Below are 21,546 nucleotides of genomic sequence, written 5' to 3'. Positions count from 1 at the left end.
TATCATAGACTTCCGTGAGTATTCACATTATGAAAGCATTGCGTTGGGGGACAATTGATGAAATTTCATTACTTCATAAACAATTATAGAGAAAATCCACTCAACGCTGTCAACATGATCCTTTTTTTTTCCAATCTTGACTTTCATTAGCTATATATTCTACACATTTTGTCAAAATTAAGCAAATGAGTTTACCATAAACAAGTGAAAATACCAAGATATTAAGTGAAGATATTGTTTCAATATTTTGTCAAAACATAATTATTACGATCAAAATCTAATTAGTATATCACGCAAGGTCGAACATTATTTCAATTAAATCTACTAAAACATTTGTAAGTTGAGTATCAAGATCAAATTCACCACTACCATATGTAAATAAATTGTCAAGGTCAATTCCACCAGAAGCATAAGGATGAAAATTGTCAGCATGGAGTCTTCAAACACATTATGTAAATCGATAATCAAGGTCAATTCCACCAGCAGCATATAGATGTATATTGTCAGGATTGAGTCTTCAAGAACATATGTAAAAAAATAATCAAGGTCAATTCTACCAGCAGCATATGGATGTAAACTGTCAGGATGAAGTCTCAAAGAAAATTCGAAGGTCGAAAAAGACAAAAATTAAATTCACCAAAAACATTTTACTGTTTATCTGGCACTAGCAGTTATTTGTCAATTGTACACGGCATTATATAATCTTAAATGATAATATAAACCTGATGTTTTTGAAATTTTATGTACGAGTAACGTGCATTTCTGCATTTGACTTTATAACTATAGGTTATGTTTTCAATAAAAAAAAAATAGACACAGGTGCTAGATTACGAAATTATTTAATAGGTGCTATTTAGACTTCATGTATCTCTGACAACGTGGATACAACTTATTTTTGTGACTTCAGGTTATATTTTACCAGACAAACATCCATTATTTCTAAATAAATATTAGACTAAGTGTTTTTTTTATTGGAGTTGATTGTGTTCACCAAAAATACTTTCCCCAAGTGACGTTAAAAAGTACGGAGATACAATTTATTTGTATGACATCACTTTATGCACTATCACTGAATAAATTAGAATCTAAAACTTCTCACGGTTAGTTTCTATATTGAGGTTCGTATGACATCACTTTATGCACTATCACTGAATAAATTAGAATCTGAAACGTCTCACGGTTAGTTTCTACATGGAGGTTGATTTTGTTCAATTATAAGACTATCCCCAAGTGACGTTAATAAAACCGAAATGAAGCAAAACTTGTACATAGTTTCTGAAATTGATCTGACAATATGTATTAGCCTGTCTCAATTCAGGAGCCTGTAATTCAGTGGTTGTCGTTTGTTTATGTGTTACATATTTGTTTTTCGTTCATTTTTTTTATATAAATGAGAACGTTATTTTTTTCGTTTGAATTGTTTTACATTGTCATTTGAGGACCTTTTATAGCTGATTATGCTGATCATTGTTGAAGGCCGTACGGTTACCAATAGTTGTTAATTTCTGTGTCATTTTGTTCCCTTGTGGAGAGTTGTCTCATTGGCAATCATACCACATCTTCTTTTTTATATTGACAGAAATGTACTGATCTAACAGAGACAATTAATAGGTGAATAGGAGAGTATTATGTAATGAATTAAATTATTTCAATGGAAAAAACAAATGACATGTGAATAACATGTGCTACAGAGAATGAAGGAGAAGTTTTAACTCTTTGGTTATCGACGTTTGAGTACTATGACTTGAATTTGTGTATTTCTCTGTCCTGAATGTTCTTCCATTTAAATGTATTAAAGTCTAATCACGTTATGTTGTCATTTTAGTGTTATATTTAACATTGTCATACAAACTGAAGGTTAAGATAGCCGCAAAACCAGGTTCAAACCACAATTTTTCTTTCTACCATGGAAAATGGCAATTGTTATCTTACAGTTCGTTTCTGTGTGTTTTGTATGATCTTTTTTCTATTTTTTGCACTTAAGTGTTTCTCTTGTTCCTTTGTCATTTCTTTTATAGTTTTAGTTTGTAATCTGGATTTAATTTGTCATTTCTTTTATAGTTTTAGTTTGTAATCTGGATTTAATTTGTCATTTCTTTTATAGTTTTAGTTTGTAATCTGGATTTAATTTGTCATTTCTTTTATAGTTTTAGTTTGTAATCTGGATTTAATTTGTCATTTCTTTTATAGTTTTAGTTTGTAATCTGGATTTAATTTGTCATTTCTTTCATAGTTTTAGTTTGTAATCTGGATTTAATTTTTCATTTCTTTTATAGTTTTAGTTTGTAATCTGGATTTAATTTTTCATTTCTTTTATAGTTTTAGTTTGTAATCTGGATTTAATTTCACTCAATCGATTTATGACTTTCAAACAACGGAATACTACTGTTGCTTTTATCTTTTGCAAATTACGAGTTCTTGTATTCGAAAATAAATGGTTTAAGGTGGTTGGGTGTCTTCCTCCATCTTGGATTGTAAAAAACAGAGAATCAAAGGTCCAGATTTTCCATCAAGTTAGCAAAATTTGATGCAGAAATGCAGATGTTTAATGTACATTTTCATTTAAAAGTACCAATTTATAAGAATATAACTTCTAAATATTGATATTTTTGCAAATGTTAATTATTTTTGGTTGTTTTTATCTTTTTTAAAAATTGGCATTTCAAGGGGAGGTAACTCTAAAAAAGTGCATTTTCTGAAGAATTCTGTATAGAATTTTCCTATTTTGTATTTTAGCCGGAAAAAACGTACGGTGACCCTATCTTTTCTTTTGATATTCTCAAAGCATTGTCTGAAAGCTATCTCTTCCTGAAGTATTTAACAATTATATCATTTTGTTTAGTTTCTAATCACAAAATGGTGTTTTTTCCTGTATAATCCATACAAAATGTGTCATTTTTTTGAGAAAATGCGCGGTGACCTATCATTTTTATTATATTTTTCAGCATGTATCAATAGATACAACGTTTTGGCAAAGTATGAACAAATTCTATCATTTTTATTTTAGACTCCCATACCACCTTAAACTAGATTTAACAGCTGAGATATAAGAAGATGTGGTGTGAGTGCCAATGAGACAACTCTCCATCCATAGGCCTGCTGATTCACAACGTAACAGTATAAAGTTATTCCTGATCTTATAATTCTGATTACGAGCTGACCATTGTTTGCTGCTACCATCACGTGACAAAATATAGACGTCAATAAACATGAACAAAGTAAATTCGCACCCCGCGGGTATGTTAAGGCATTTTTTTCAGGGGCAAATAACTCTTGTGATGCTCATGAATATTAATGAGTAACGTTGCGTCTCCATATCGACGACGCTGTCCGCTTCATTTCTCTGGTCATCAATCGCTCTTGTATTTTGATCTTTTTATTGATAAACTATGCAGAATTAGATAAATAATGATAATTTCTTGAAAATAAAAATAAAATGTCACATTATTTTACAAGCCATAACTTGTATTGTATGAAAATCCTACTTGTCGATCTCGCAACGGAGGCGTGGCTTGTTTTCCTTATTTGGAAAACCGATTCAACAGGAAGCTTGAAACCCACATGTTTTGAACGGACGGAATGTTTTTGTTGTAAGAGGCGAATAATGGCTTATGTACCCACGGATTTCAGCTTACAAGCCGAATTGTACGCCATAACTTGACTATGAGTAAGTATTTTGTCGTCTTTTTGCTGTTTTCTGTAGCCGACTATTTTCATTTTGACAAAAATCTACCCTTGAAGTTGAAATTCTCCCCCTTTTTTTCATCTGTTTTAGAAATTATGCCTGATGGCTGAACCAAGGAATTGCATAGTATACTATGCCTGAACTGTCTTAATTGCAAGTCCTTTCATGGTCCACAGTGTTTATGTGCAATTTAGATGAAGTTTTAGAATACCCATGAGCTGTCCAGGAAGTGTTATGCTATAGTTTCACTTGTTCTGTTGATGTAAAAAAAACTTGAGGTCTATCAACAAAGACCCCACCTCAATATTATCAATAGGAACTGTAGTGAGCACCTTTATTATCACAGAGTTTATAACTTTGCAGACATTTGTAGGCAAGACACTGCCAGATGTTCTAAAGTTAGCTATGTCATGTATGTACATGTTCAAACTACATTTTCCTCAATTTCAAAGCTGCATCATGAATGCAAGGTCATTTTTTTTACGTTCTAAAACAACAAAAATTCTAGATTTTTATTGACATAAAGACTTGAAAGACTTAAGAGTAACTGTATGCTGATTGATGTTTTATTCTTAGGCTGCCGCTGGCCAATTTTGCATAGTACGTATTATTCCAAATAATTATGACGTCTGGCAAGGCTATTTTAATTTAAAATTAAAATAGCCTTGCCAGACGTCATAATTATTTGGACTAAGTACGTATACTAATTCGTCTGTAGTGTACAAGCAAATGGAGTACTTACTGAATAGAAATTCTGACAGACCTAAAAGAAGTTTTTAAAAACCTGGGCTATTTGTCCTTTACCCAAGTGTAAATCTTATATATACAATAAATACCCTTATTTTATTCTGTATGCTTCATGTTTAATTTCTTTAATATGTATATGAATAAAAGGGGATATAGGGCATACCCGTAGCCAGGGGGGTATGGGGGGTTCGGACGACCCCCCCCCCCTGAAAACAAATAAGCACTGTTAAAGTCAATGTTCTGTTCGAATTGTGACTGATAAAGTCGAGTTTGTGAGTCCAACAACCCCCCCCCCCCCTTGGAAATTCCTGGGTATGGGCTTCTGGGGTGTACATTGTACATTTTGTGTGTACATAATCATATATCATGAGACAGCTACAGAAGTTCTTTCTGTTCAACATTTTGTACTACCAGAATAAGGTTCATTCTGCTGCTATACAGTCTTTATGAAATAAGTAACATGTATAAAGGCCACACCAATTTAATTCCTTGTTTGACCAACCCACCCGCACTTATTTTTTTCAAAACAGGATTTTTTTTTATATATTCCCCCTTCCTGCATCTGGAAATGTAATCATGTTCATTTCCCACATCATTTTTTGTAAATATTATAAAAAGATATTAACACTTATCTTCAAATCACTGTCCTACCTGTATTTATTGTTTAAAACCTATAAGCACCCGACCACACTGTATAAATATCTTGTGTTATCTTTTTTATTAATAATTAAACCTATATACATTGTATCCCAAGTGGGAGTACTCCGATATAAATATAACAGGAAAAAATGCATGTATATTGGTTTCCTTCCCCTTACTTACAAAATATGTTCGTTGTCAGAACTTCTAAAGAACAGTTGGCTTCAATTGCAAATATATTGTATGCCAGCAGAACAAAATAACCCAGGCCATAAAAAAGAATAGGTTTGTTTGCCCAAAAGCTACCTACCCAGAAAAAAGCTGCCTACCCAAATTCTTTTATTGTCCTGATTTGAAGAAGTTTTTTTTAATAAGATAGACATGAAGACTTATAAACACCTGATACTTGAATTTCTCTTTTTGAAAAAAAAAAAGAAAATGCCTACCTACCTACCCACTGTCTCAACCTTTGGGTAGGGTTTGGGCAAACCAAAATATTTTTAATTGTGGCCCCATACTCGCTGCATGTTTATGTACCTGTCAGGATTGATTACCTGTCGTTCAGTAGTTTGTTGATGTGGTTCATAGCCTGTTATTTCCCAGTTTGTATATATATTAGATTGTTGGTTTTCCTGTTTGAATTGTGTACTCTAGTTATGTTGGGGTCCCCTATGCCCTTATAGCTTGCTGTTTAGTCTGGGTCATAGCCCCAGCCGGTGTAAAAGGCCGATAAATGACTTGAATTTGTTATTATCAGGTTTGGAAGAACCCTTCTTCAAGTAAGGGATTATTTTACTGTTATAGAAAAGAAAAATAGAATAAACCAAGGATTTGTATAGTGCTACTATACAAATCCTTGGAAAAGCTTAGAATTTTTTACCTAAAACGAGGAAAACTACATCATATTTGAAACAAATTTTCTAAAAAGAGGGGTCCCCACTTTCTGAATAATATAAAAGTAAATGATATGTGTGGTTGATTAAAGTCCAGAAATATTACAAAATTTGAAGACATATTTTGACCATTTAATACCAGATAGCTACATGTATATAATTCTTTCAGAAAATAGGAGGCGTTTTGTACTAAAAAGTTTGTTTTTTTACAAAATATATATTATAACTTATATGACCCCTCATAAAAGGGATATTCTATAACATTGAGGGGTGGTTCCCAACTTGATTATGACTTGGATGGAGATTTGTCTCTTTGGCACACATACATATACCACATCTAAATATTTCTTGGTGTACAGGGAAAAACACTTCATAAATTAAAGAAATGTCAGCAGTCAGGGGACTTACTGAAATAAGTGATTTTTAAATCACTTATTTGAGTAGTAAATTCAAGGTTTTGTCACAAATGGAATTTTGTAGTTTTTTCAAAATTTTAAACAAATAGGTTTAAATAATATCTTTTAATTAGTAAAATTGAAAACAATAAACTTTTTGCTTCTTTTAAGTAGCAAGGTTTATGACTTTGATGCTATCATTTAGCTGAAAATTCTATTTAGTTGAAAAAATGCTATAATAATGGCTTTACATAATGACCTAATACTTTTAAAAAAAAAAAAAATCCCACCAGTGGGGGTACTTTTCCTGTGAAGTTCAAGGTTTCATCTTTCAGATTATGTAATAAAATTCTACTGTTCGCAATAAAAATTTCACTGTTCGGGGGTGTTGAAATTAGAATGATATTTAAAGAAGTGATTTTTGGGAAGGAAATTGAGGTCTGATACTTAAACAAGTGATTTTTATGTCATTAGCCTAGATTCAGTACAAGGTCATCACCTGAAATGACCTGGTCATCCTAGACAACACAGATGTTGGTACTGATAAGTTTAGAAACATAATTACATGTAGTCCCTGGGTCATTAGTATTCTATATTTAAAGCTAAAATAAAATTAATCACTTCTTCTAGTGATTACTTCGTACTATTTAAATAGGTGATTATTAAAGAAAGACAACTCTAACTTCCAACCTTTATGGAAATAATGTTACTTGAATCAGTGATTTAGAAAATCACTTATTTAAGTAAGTCCCCTGACTGGTCAGGGTACAAACTTGTGATAAATCAAGCTTTAATATCATGAATATTGTCAAAATCTAATATTTTATGTTTACAAAAAAAAATTATAATCGTTCGCCTTTATTTTTCATGCTTCACCTAAAAAATTGAATATTTTTTAATTAAAATTTTCAAATCGCTCGCTCGCCCCAATTTGTGGAGTCCAAAAATCCGTAAAACAAGAAACTAAATCATGAATTGATGTGGCCTAAAAAGGAAAATTAATATTATAATTATTCTGGGCCCACCTTTTCTGGAGGAAATTTATTTGTTGGCCCTTCTTAGGTAGTCAGTACAGTGGGCCCCAACTTATGAAAACTTGTGGATCCACCACTGAGATAGCATCACATTCAAGAAATACATGTATAGCCTCACATGAAAACACTGAAAGACCCTGCGGAACGTGAACACTAGGTTGCTACATGTGTATATGGTGTTTAATGCTAATTTGGTATAGGCTAGGAAGTTAGAATAGAACATTCACTGTTCTGTAATGTACCTGTATAATCATTTTAAAAAATAAGACATAAAATAGAGTTGTCGTTTCGGAATCTTATGCATTCTGGCTAATATTTTCAAAAGCGTTCACCAAAAAGTTATGATTGGCTTAATACGTACTAAATATTTGAATTCCATCCAATGATGTGGCGTTATTTTCATTTTGGTGTACGAACAATGAGATTACCATTTACCCATAGTCCTATATAGATTATGGAAAAGGCGAATTACTACCCGAACCTTTTTGTTTCAAATTGGAGGCTGGAAACGAGCATATAATTTAAATTCGTTTTGGTTTGAATTAAATTAAATTAACTAATATAAAAAAGAAGATATGGTATAAATGCAAATGAGACAACTCTCCACAATAGAACAAAATGACACACAAATTAACAAATATAGGTCACGGTACGGGACTTCAACAATGAGCAAAGACCATACCGCATAGTCAGCTATAAAAGACACAGAAATTACAATGTAAAACAATTCAACATGTTCAAACGAGATCATGGTGATGTCAAACAGCATGTTAAAAATGATTAAAAACAATATAGTAAGACTCGGCTTAAAGGTGAAAGGAGGATCCAGCTTTTGACACCCACTTTTTCTTGCCTGTTTTTTCTGGACAGAAAGAAAACCCTCCATTTAAATAGAATGCAGAAAGTGACTGTTAAATTGTAAAATTAAAAGAACCTACAGATGGAAACATGTGTAAAGTCTAAAGAAAAAATCTCATGTAATCTATAAAGTAATTCAACATCTTGTAACAGCCTCGTAGAGATCGTTCCACAGCAGTTAAGGATGAACATGGACATGTCACACAGAAATTAATCTAAACAAGTACAATTTGATTAAAAAGAATTTGTGCTCATATACATGAACGTTGTACAATTTTGTACCTGTATAGTGGAAAAATTACATGTGCAATTTATTACGAACAGAAGACCAACATAAAAGGGCTAAATGTTATATGTAAATTTACATTATGTTCATAAGAGCTGCTGCAGTATCAACATTTGAACAGTAACATCATCAATTTTTTGTCAAGCGTGTGTATCAAAACATTAATTTGATTAAATATTTCTATTTATGCACTGTAGCTTGCATTACAATTTCATGAGTAATAAGGCCAGTTTGATTTCAGTTTTTTATGAAAGTTCTTGGATGTTTCATCATGTTCATCACAACTATTTATAGGTTTCTGTACAGCTTTCAACAATGAGTAAAACTCTTTATCATTTGCATTTATACATACAATTACATTTGTACATGAGTTATGCTACCTTTAATACACAAATTAACAAATAATTACAGACAGCAACCAAAAAAGAACAACATAAGCTTTAGCTTAAGCATGTTGAGACACTGGCACATAAAATGTGACTTAGTAAATATAAAAAAGAAGCTGTGGTATGATTGCCAATGAGATAATAGTCATGTGATCGTAAACATGTTTTTGAGAGTTTTTCTGTGACATTAACATATATCAGGTTAAGAAAGGGCATTAAATATCATGTACATGTATGGGTACATACAAAATTAAAAAAATGTGGTTTCGTTGCTAATGAGACAACTCTCCCAAATATGGATAAGCAACTAAATGATGTAAAAGTAAACCAGATGCTCCACAGGGCGTAGCTTTATACGACCGCAGAGGTTGAACCCTGAACGGTTGGGGCAATTATGGACACAACAGTCAAGCTGGATTCAGCTCTAAATTTGGATTGTGATTAAATAGTTGACACAGCATAGGTTTCTGACACAGAATGAATGTGTTCTAATGAACTTAAAATTTTTGTTTTCTCTTAGAGCAATTCACTGTGCTGTTGAATATTAATCCTCTCAAAAAAATGTTTGAAGAAATTTTCTTTTTTATTTATGAAATTTCAAATGAGAAAAATTGAACCCAATTTTTTTAATCACATCCCCCTTTCCCTTATTCCAAAACAAATCTCAATTAAAATTTCTAATGGAGTTTGCAACAATAACTACTCATTTAAATACATCATAAGATATTAAGATGTAAAAAAAACTGCTTGTTATCACTGAATGGTAAAGATTTTTTTAATTTATCAGTTGGTAGTAAAAAGTGAATATACATTGTATATTGTATATAACAAAGATTTAAGTTGATTCTGGACAAAGAAAGATAACTCCAATTAAAAAAAAATCTTGCTATTGCACAATATTTTGCAATTAGATATTTCTTGCTTACTATTCTGGACAAAGAAAGATAACTCTAATTAAAAAAAAAATTTGCTATTTCACAATATTGTGCAATTAGATATTTCTAGCCATTGCACAATACTGTGCAATTGAAAAGACTTGCTATTGCACAATACTTAATATTATAATTTTAGATCCTGATTTGGACCAACTTGAAAACTGGGCCCATAATAAAAAATCAAAATACATTTTTGGATTCAGCATATCAAAGAACCCCAATATTTCAATTTTTGTTAAAATCAGACTAAGTTTAATTTTGGACCCTTTGGACTTTAGTGTAGACCAATTTGAAAACAGGACCAAAAATGAAGAATCTACATACACAGTTAGATTTGGTATATCAAAGAACCCCATTTATTCAATTGTTGATGAAATCAAACAAAGTTTAATTTTGGACCCCGATTTGGACCAACTTGAAAACTGGGCCAATAATCAAGAATCTAAGTACATTTTTAGATTCAGCATATCAAAGAACCTAACTGATTCATTTTTTGTCAAAATCAAACTAAGTTTAATTTTGGACCCTTTGGACCTTAATGTAGACCAATTTGAAAACGGGACCAAAAGTTAAGAATCTACATACACAGTCATGACAGTTAGATTCGGCATATCAAAGAACCCCAATTATTCAATTTTGATGAAATCAAACAAAGTTTAATTTTGGACCCTTTGGGCCCCTTATTCTGTTGGGACCAAAACTTCTAAAATCAATATCAACCTTCCTTTAATGGTCATAAACCTTGTGTTTAAATTTCATAGATTTCTATTTACTTATACTAACGTTATGGTGCGAAAACCAAGAAAAATGCTTATTTGGGTCCCTTTTTGGCCGCTAATTCCTAAACTGTTGAGACCTAAACTCCCAAAATCAATACCAACCTTCTTTTTGTAGTCATTAACATTGTGTTTAAATTTCATTGATTTCTATTTACTTAAACTTAAGTTATTGTGCGAAAACCAAGAATAATGATTATTTGGGCCCTTTTTTGGCCCCTAATTCCTTAACTGTTGAAACCAAAACTCCCAAAATCAATCCCAACCGTTCTTTTGTGGTCATAAACCTTCTGTCAAAATTTCATAGATTTCTATTAACTTAAACTAAAGTTATAGTGCGAAAACCAAGAAAATGCTTATTTGGGCCCTTTTTGGCCCCTAATTCCTAAAATGTTGGGACCAAAACTCCCAAAATCAATCCCAACCTTCCTTTTGTGGTCATAAACCTTGTGTTAAAATTTCATAGATTTCCATTCACTTTTACTAAAGTTAGAGTGCGAAAACTAAAAGTATTCGGACGACGACGACGACGACGACGCAGACGACGACGCCAACGTGATAGCAATATACGACGAAAATTTTTCAAATTTTGCGGTCGTATAAAAACTAAAGGTCAGTGTAAGGCCTACAACTACGAGCAAATTTCATACAACATAGTCATTTAGCTGAAATGCTCGTCTTGAAAATTGTACTGCCTTTAACAATTGAGGGTGTTGTAGTACAAAATTCAATAAAAAGAAACCAGAACAAAAATTCAACCTTGAGAAATCCTTAGAAAATTATGTAAATAATGACAAATGAAACACATAAAACATGCAGTGGTGAATAGGTTCAAAGTTTGAGATGCAGGTTGTTCAATAGAAGGTGGTACCATGTACTTTTAATTCTAATGTTACGGAAGTTTCATGTACATTCACCAGCTAAATTTAGGATTTTTATATTCTTGCAATATACATTGTATTTAAAAGAATCTACTATAAGGTAAAGAGTGTCGGTCAACATGAATGACATGTAGATATCAATGAATACCAGCAATTGACGAAGTTCAAACTCGGTCGAATGATTTCAACGGATATTGTCAATAAGATCAATTTATGTTGAGGTTTAATAATGTAAATCTCGATATAAATACTCCAGAATCGTTAACTGTGACAACAGAGTTGCGGTTCTTTGATGATTGTTCGGGTCGTCAGTGCGCTTGAATGACATAGACAATTTATCGAAACCATAGTTACGAAATCTAAATTCACAAAAAGCGGGTTACCAGAGACGATATTTCTCAAAAAAATCAACTGAAATAGAAAGCTATAGTTATTACCTAATAGAAAAGTGCTGCGCGCTTAATGAATATGAAACAGTAATCAAATTAAGAACGAAACTGTGTACAAATTTATCGTTATATGCTGCCTGGTAAACTAAAAATATTATTTTAATTTAATATGTTCACTTCTGGAAAATCGCGCAGCACTTTTAAGCAACGGGAAAGCACAAGGATTCGTTTAAAAAAAAGATTGTTCATTTTTATTTAGTCTAGTAACCCGTTTTTTGCCAATTTGATTAAGGCATTTTACCCCTGTGGAAGTCACGTGACCTAGGCGATCATGACCAAAATTTCGGTTTACTGATAGTTATTGAATTTATATATTCATGTAGTAAGGATAAGATTGATGAATTGTTGTTAAAACAATTTTATTCTTGAAATATCACATTTTGCCCCTATTTACGTTTAAAAGTGCCTTAACCTACCTGCGCCATAACTTATTGCATCGGAAAAGGGAAATTACTACAAAACATAATTTCTATAAAGTTTAAAGTTCACTAGTACATAACTGGGTTTTGTCAAAAATCCAAATTAATAAAAATACACGTTATTTTTAAAATTTGATTAAATATTGAAACTATTCAATTTCTAAACTTATTTTTAGAAATGTTAGCTTCTAACATAATTTTCGAAATTTAAAATAACTAGAGGCTCTAAAGAGCCTGTGTCGCTCACCTTGGTCTATGTGCATATCATAAACGAAGGACACACAGATGGATTCATGACAAAGTTGTGTTTTGGTGATGGTGATGAGTTAGTAGATCTTACTTTACTTAACATTCTTGCTGCTTACAATTATCTTTCTATAATGATCTTGGCCCAGTAGTTTCAGTGGAAAATGTTTTCAAAAATTTACATATTTTATGAAAATTGTAAACATTGACTATAAAGGACAATAACTCCTTAAGGGGTCAATTGACCGGTTTAGTCATGTTGACTTATTTTTAGGTCTTACTTTGTTGTACATTATGTTGTTTACAGTTTACAGTTCATCTCTATCTATAATAATATTCAAGATAATAACAAAAAACGAAAAAAATTCCTTAAAATTACCAATTTAGGGGAAGCAACCCAACAACCGGTTGTCGGATCCATCTGAAAATTTCAGGGTAATTAGATCTTGACATGATAAACAATTTAACTCCGTCAGATTTGCACTGAATGCTTTGATTTTTGAGTTATTAGCCAAAAAATGCATTTTACCCCTACGTTCTATATTTAGCCGTGGCGGCCATCTTGGTTGGATAGCCAAGTCATCGGACACATTTGTTAAACTACATACCCCAAAGATGATTGTGGCCAAGTTTGGAATAATTTAGCCCAGTAGTTTCAGAGGAGAATATTTTTGTAAAAGATTACTAAAATTTACGAAAAATGGTTAAAAATTGACTACAAAGGGCAATAACTCCTAAAGGGGTCAACTGACCATGTTGATCATGTTGACTTATTTGTAAATCTTACTTTGCTGAACAATATTGCTTGTAAAGGTTTATCTCTATCTATAATAGTATTCAAGATAATAACCAAAAACAGCAAAATTTCCATAAAATTACCAATTCATGGGCAGAAACCCAACAACAGTTTGTCCGATTCATCTGAAAATTTCAGGGCAAATAGATCTTGACCTGAGAAACAATTTTACCCCCGTGTCAGATTTGCTCTAAATGCTTTGGTTTTTGAGTTATAAGCCAAAAACTGCATTTTACCCCATTGTTCTATTTTTCGCCATGGAGGCCATCTTGGTTGGTTGGTCGGGTCACCGGACACATTTGTTAAACAAGATACCCCAATGATGATTGTGGCCAAGTTTGGATTAATTTGACCCAGTAGTTTCAGAGGAGAAGATTTTTGTAAAAGTTAACGACGACGGACGACGGACGACGGACGACGGACGCCAAGTGATGAAAAAAGCTCACTTGGCCTTTTAGGCAAGATGAGCTCAAAATGAACAGAATTATGCCCGATTTATATAATTTCAAAGCCCTCAATCGGCACCAGAAGCGACGAAGCAGCGCATGTATTTTGGGTGGGCAAATATCCACTTTTTGATATGGGACGAGCTCTGTCGTCCCACGGCCCCAGCTTGTCTGGCAAAACAGCCGTTGGACGTCAGCGTAATCTCGGACTATGTAAAAAGAATTAGAAATTATTCAATTTACTGATTACAGAACTGCGTATAAAATTAAGAAATCATGTATTGACAAAATGAATACAATGATAAAATGATTTTCATTGGAAATTTACAGAATAAGGGTTATCATAATTATGTTATTTTAAAACTAAGATGTACAATGAACACACGCTGTTCGGGCCGTTTTAAGAAGCAAGTGGATAGAAATGTTTAATATTTTGTTTTGTCTCAACAGACATAGCTTCTAGCATTAGTGCTTTTTAAGCAAAATATTGTATCAGTAAAAAACTTTGAATTCGCTGCAAACATGGATACCTTAAATAGCTCTATAATATTCGCAAAGATGAGAATTTTGAAAATCTCCCTTTTATAAATTCTATTATAAGAGAGAACAAAACTTCGAACAGAAATCCGTATTAAAACGATCTATAAATCAAGATGTTTGATGTTCTTACTACCGTTTGAAAATGTACCATTAACATTTAAAAATGCCTGTACCAAATCAGGAATATGACAGTTCTTGTCCATTCGTTTTTGTATGTGTTTTGTCATTTGATTTTGCCATGTTATTAGGGACTTTCCGATTTGATATTCCTCTGAGTTCAGTATTTTTGTGATTTAACTTTTTACTACATTTAACCTTCCGAAATACAGTGATGAATTATATCCAAACACTATAACACGTAGGTACTAATTTCTTGTTACTTGTTTTTGGGTCATGGACGATCTGATCTTATGAAGAACCACACTGATTCCAACAACAAATGAATGCAGGTCGTATTATCAAAATTTTTGACACCATACATTTATTTGTTGAGTGTGGTGGATTACCAAAATTAATCGTCGGTAACCAAGGAATTCTAATAGCGCACCAATACTATATTTTACACTCAAACGAAGCATCATTCTTTTACAACTTTCTCAAATACACAACGAAAAACATATATCTACATAAATACTGTACTCAAAGGTAAATTGAAAAAGAGAAAATATAAAAAACAAAGAAGATGTGGTATGATTGTCAATGAGACAACTCTTCACAAGAGTCCAACATGACACAGATATTAACAAATATTTATCACCGTACGTCCTTCAGCAACGAGCAAAGTCCATACAGCATAATCCAGTATAAAAGGCCCCAAAATGACAATGAAAAGCAATACAAACAAGAAAACTAACGACCTAATGTATGTACAAAAATTTAACGGAAAACAAAAAATGAAACACATAAACAAACGACAACCACTGAATCACAGGCTCATGACTTGGGACAGGCACTGCATACAGAATGTGGCGGGGTTTAACATGCTTGCGGGATCCCAACCCTTCCTCTTACCTTGGACAGTTGTATAACAATACAACATAAGAACGATCTATAACAATCAGTTGAAAAAGGCTTAACGCATCACATGGACAAAAATACAAGCTGACGTGGCCGGGTACTTGTACATCCCAACAACAGATATACAGTTAACTGACAGCTAGTTCAGAGCCACTAACAACGAATAAAAAAATCATGATTCTAAGACTAAATCATCAATCCTTACACATCCAATATCCAATGGATTTAGTGTAAAGACGTCATAAACAGTCAGAGAAAAACTTGACATTGTGCAATGCCAAGATATAGGTTTTGACTGATTGAATATCCATGAATGTGTTTATGTATATACATTTATTTCTATTCCGTTATATTTAGATTTTTCCTTATCTATTTCTATATTTAGTAACTGTGGTTTGTAGATAAAGTTTGTAAAACAAGTTGGAAGAACTGGTTTGATGGTATCTACATATAAGTCTTTAGTTAGTACTGCACGGGCATTTCTTAGGCGAGAATACGGGTCGGGTTATATAGTCCCATATAGTCCCATATAAGTTGGATAATATGTATCGAGGTGCTCACAGTAACTTCAAAGTACGACACGTTCTGCAGAGTATATTATTTGCATTAATTTATAATGGTTTGGTTTAGAAAAGCTAAATTTGTATTTCTTGAGAGATATTTGTAATGTGTTATTATCTTTATTAAATCTTGTATCGCACAGAAACTATTAAGTTATTGCGAGCAAACCAAGCCTACATTTTGACTTCCCTCTTATTTAGCCATGTAAATAGATTAGAAATGTATAAAATTCGGACGAATTTAGGAGTGAGAATTTAACATAGTAGTAATATTTAGATATAAGAAGATGTGGTGTGAGTGCCAATGAGACAACTCTCCATCCAAATAACAATTTATAAAAGTAAAGCATTATAGGTCAATGTACGGCCTTCAAGAAGGAGCCTTGGCTCACACCGAACAAAAAGCTATAAAGGGCCTCAACATTACAAGTGTAAAACCATTCAAGCGGGAAAACGAACGGTCTAGTTTGCTTTTAATTTACTGATAACAAAAACAATATTCATACCAATGAAACAATATTAAATGATCTTATTACAGTGTATAATTGGTAACCTTTTAGAAAAAGTTTATTTGAAGGAGCGATAAGTTTACCAGGATCATTTCTAAATGTCCGGGTACGGTTAAGAACATTTCCGTAAAAATGAGGTTGTGCTTTCCCGTTTGAAATAAGTTTTCTACCGATACAACCAAACTTCAAAACAAACTCTTTATACCCATGGAAAAATAAGAAAAGGTTTAAAGTAATTTATGGTAACGATATCACTGGTTTAATAATTTATCAGTAATACTTTGATTACGTTCGTTAAAATCAAAAACAACACAACAGCACGGGAATAGCGAACGAGCTTTAAAATATAAACACCGTAAGATGGTGCAAAAGGAACATCACCATTTACAGATTTAAAAATCGGAAAATATCCAGAGGGAACGAAAAATCGTTCTTTTTGTCGTAAATTTTAGTGTGGAGTTTCCCGTTTAAAAACCGAAATATCTAAATCTAGAAATGAACAGTTATTAAACTTAAATTTTATTTATTTAAAGTAAGTTCCTTGAAAGTCCTTAAAACCTGTCAAAATCAAACGCTCGAATATACAAACCAACAGTACAAATTGAAAACACCTGTCATAGTCCGTACCTTGGACAGGCATTTTCAGAAGGAAATGTTATGTTGAATCTGCTTTTATCGCTAGCTATACGTTCCACTTGTACAATGTTGTATGACAGATATTTATAATTCAGTTGTAGCGACGCAATTGGGTGAGGAACCAAAAACAGAAAAGATTGATAAACGTGGCGATACTAAAGATTCAACCGTAAAATATTCTTGTAGGCATTCAGAAGTTCACGAAATACGACAATCTCATGTCAAACCTACTTTATGCTGTGATAAATGCAAGTTCATGTCCAAACTTAAAAAAACTCTTTCAAAAAGCCTACAAATTGAAAAATTGACACGTGATATCTTTAAAAATACAAACGACAAAAGATGTTTTTTTTTAGGCCAATTGCTATTTTGTATGATCGATAACGCTTCTTTTGATCCTAGTTAAGGTGGCAGGGGTGTTTTGATTCAAAACCTATATTTTTTTAATAATCTGTCAATATTAAGTTTTTATCATGATTTTGTCAAAAATATAAATATCTTGATAATGTCAGTCACAGAGAATTTTTTGTTTGAATCAGAGTGATCCTTTTGACATAGTAGGATGTATCCCTCCCTTAGACAAGATACTTGTATCTACGTTGGCCATTCTTTTTTATTAATCAAAGCAATACCAACTCTTTTAAATGTCTTTTGGTTTGGAATGGGGAATACTTGTGTAAATAGTAGAAAAACAAATGTTTTAATACTATTGCAAGATGATAAAATCTTAGATTGTATGCAGTATAAAAGATCTTTGAATTGTTTAGTATCCACATCTGATTCACGCCACCTCTAGAAGTGGCAGTTTGACAATAACTCTGCAGGCCGTCTTTGATCACTGATAAAACAGATGTTTATTATTTAGAAAGAAGTTTTCTTGGAGCACTTGGAGTGATGTGAGAAGATGTAGAAAATAACTCTCATAACATGCATTCAGATAAGAAAAAAAGGTGGTCATCTGACTTGTTTTCTTCCTACATAGTAAATTAAGTAAATTCACAACATTTTCTGTTATAAAATTACTTTATCTTAGTTATCTCCCCTACTTTTTGAGTTATCTTTCCTTGTTTGGCAAAGTTGAAAACAAATGACTCTAACAAAAATATTGTGTTTTTAAAGAAAAAAAAACAGTCGTAAATATGACTAAACAAGAATATGTTTCACAACATTTAAAGTCTTACAGATGAATTGCATACTCCTCTCAAAATTTGGAAATTACATTAATGATCTAGACCAATTAATATCTGCTATTGTTCAAAATCTAAGATGGAGGAATACTTCCAAGCCATCTAAAGGTATGTGTATATCACTAATCCACAATACCTTTCAACATAAAAATGGTAGCATACGCTATAAATATATTACTTTGGGATTTCATCAGGCTTATTTCGTTAATAGTGACAAACAAAAAGGTAAAATATGCTACACAGAAGAACAAGTGGTCAGTATGCTGTAGTTTCTTATCGACAACATATTTGTCGGCATTCCTATTGGGAACTAACTGTGCGCCTCTTCTTGTCGACCTCTTCTTATTTTCATATGAAACCTCCAGACACTTGTCAAAAACAAGAGGATCAAAGAAGCCAGATTATTTAGTTTCACTTTCAGATATATTGATGATGTTCTTTCCATAAACAATCCGAACCTTTCTGATTGGGTTCCATTAATATATCCCCTATAACTAGAATTAAAGAAACACCAGACACGGCTTCCTCTGTCTCATTTTTAGACTTATATCTCGAATTTGACTTACACAGTCATCTCAGTACCATAATCTATGACAAACGAGACGATTTTAATTTTGAAATTATAAATTTCCCCCACCTTAGTAGCAATATACCAACTTCACCTGCATATGGGATATATATATTCCTAACTTATTCAATATTCAAGAGCTTGCAGCTCCTACTCAAAATTTGTAAAATGTCATCAGTGTCTGAGTAGAAAGTTGATGAACCAGGTATATGTCAAAGAACGTCTCTTCCTTTTTTCTAAAAAAGTTCATCGGAAGGTACCAAGACCTTGTTGATAAATATTTCGTATCCATTTCACAAATAATACATGATGGTCTTGATGTATAGATTCTGCGTACTGATGTTGTTTATCATCTTAACAACGTGTTTTATTGTTCTTTCATTTGTCTTTGTTCTATTATTTATATTACTTTTACTGTTGGATTGTTTTATGTGATATCCGTTTAACTTGGCTCGGTACATCCCATCAATGTGTTTGTTTTGTCTTTCATTTTTTGGTTCTGAATTTTGTATATGTGACTTTTTGTATTTCTTTAGTTCTTATAACGTGACTCTGTACTTTAAAGATCCCGTCAGTATGATATTGTTCTATTTTATGTCATTATGATATATTTCTATTATGAATTACAAAATACGTTGAACCACAAACCTCAAAATTATTTAATTGCGTAGTGGAATTAACTATTTGTGGATTCTATATAACTTTTGGACTATTTTAATACTCAGTCTATTTCTGAAATTTATTCTTACATACTTCTGATTTTCTAACCCTGTATGCTAACATTGCCTGACATTTTAAAATTGATGGAATGTACATTGAACGACAAATATATGTGACGTATAAAATTTTCTGACGTCAGACTCGCAAATCAATGAATGTGTTTGTAGATAGATGTGTTTGTGTTCTGTTAAATTGTTCCTTTTAAAATTGTTACACGATGATGACTAATGTACCCATATTTTGACTATTTCATTTATTGTGTCTGTTTAGTTAACGCATCATTGTAAATATAACGGAATTTGATGAAACTGTCATCAAAGTGAGAGGGTTAGCGCTATGTAACCAGGTTTAATCCACAAATTTCTACATTTGAAAATGCCTGTACCAAGTCAGGAATATTACAGCTCTTGTCCATCCGTTTTTGATGCGTTTTGTTATTTGATTTTGCCATGTGATTATGGACTTTCCGAATTGATTTTCCTCTAAGTTCAGTATTTTTGTGATTTTACTTTTCACTTACGTTAGCCATGTCAGTGTGCATTGTGACATTTAAGACTCAAATGAAAAGATAGATAAAGATCAGAAAAATTTTATTTTATTAAAGTGTCACATGTTGATCTTACACAAAAACTAAATATTTACAAGTACAATCACATAAAAAAATCAGAACCAAGCTTATAAAGACTTATGAGACACACAAGCACTCAAGGTAAAAAAATAAAAAATAAAGAGAGATCTCATGTATTTATCTTGCAAACGTAATAAATTGATCAGTTTGATTTAAACCAAGTTTAAAAGAAATTTAATACTGCAAAACACACCTACGTTTAAAACTAAGACTTACGATTTAAAACAAAATTATGGGTAAAATGCATTTAAGACTCAAATGACTGTAATTCATGTTAAGTTTATAATTAAGTCGTGCTTTTGTAACCACAAATTACATAAAATGTTTTTTTTTTAATAGATACACAAGTTAACTATTGAACATATGAACTGTTTACACAGAGATAATATGCCTCACCTGTATCGGATCTTCGTGCAATAATGCAAAATTAAATTAAACTCAACACTTTAATGTTTTAATTTTGCAAAACGTTCAAAGTCAATGTACTCAAGAGTAACAAACAAATCTCCAAGGACATCAGAAGTGACAATTTTGTTTTATACAATTGCAAAACAACATTATTGATGTATACCACGATTGGTTCCTTTTTAACTGACAAATAACCTACACACTAGTCCATGAAAGTGAGCGGAGGAGGGGGGAACGAATCCACATGCAACCATTCAAATTAGATTTGTAAATTTAATTACAACTGCATACCAAATATAATTACCATACCATAAGTGTTTTTTTTTTAACTGATGGAAATGAGACCTGCCAATGCTTATTCAGCTGCATGCCAAATTCATCAATTTACCAAAAGCGATTCCACTTAAAATGACTTACCAATAGCGAATCCTCTAAAATTGACAAACATTCTAATCTGTCATAGACGCGATAACAATATATTATTGTAAGTATATTTGAAGAAAACTTGCAAGAACAATGCAATTTTGAAAACCTTAAAATTAAATGTATCCAAAGACTTATATGTTGAACATGGAGAAATCGATATTCATGAGCGCCTAGAAAAATATGTCAGGACAAATAAGAATCAAATATCTCGTTAGTTGAAACAGCTAACATTTCAAAACTTATAATTGCATCAGTGAAACAAATTAATAAAACGTGTTAATCATTTGACGTAACAAAATAACTGGCTTTATAATTAACCAGTTATACCTATATTGCATTATTGAAGTGCAAGACAAATTAAAGACAAGAAGATGTGATATGATAGTCAATGAGTCAACTATGAACCAAAAAACAAATTGAGTAAATGTAAGCATCTAGAGGTCACTGTATGGCCTTAAAAATGGACAAAACCCATA

The 21,546-nt window shown here is 32.1% G+C and overlaps 1 protein-coding gene across 1 annotated transcript in view; it reads right to left on the bottom strand.

Moving 5' to 3' along the window:
• Positions 1–21,546, bottom strand: part of LOC134718332 (uncharacterized) — a 248,398-nt gene that overhangs the window by 176,552 nt on the left and 50,300 nt on the right. The gene's annotated exons all lie outside the window — the stretch shown is intronic.

The sequence above is a fragment of the Mytilus trossulus genome, chromosome 5 (genome assembly GCF_036588685.1).
Source record: "Mytilus trossulus isolate FHL-02 chromosome 5, PNRI_Mtr1.1.1.hap1, whole genome shotgun sequence".
Taxonomy (NCBI): Eukaryota; Metazoa; Mollusca; class Bivalvia; order Mytilida; family Mytilidae; genus Mytilus; species Mytilus trossulus.
This window is presented reverse-complemented; position numbering and strand designations above follow the sequence as displayed.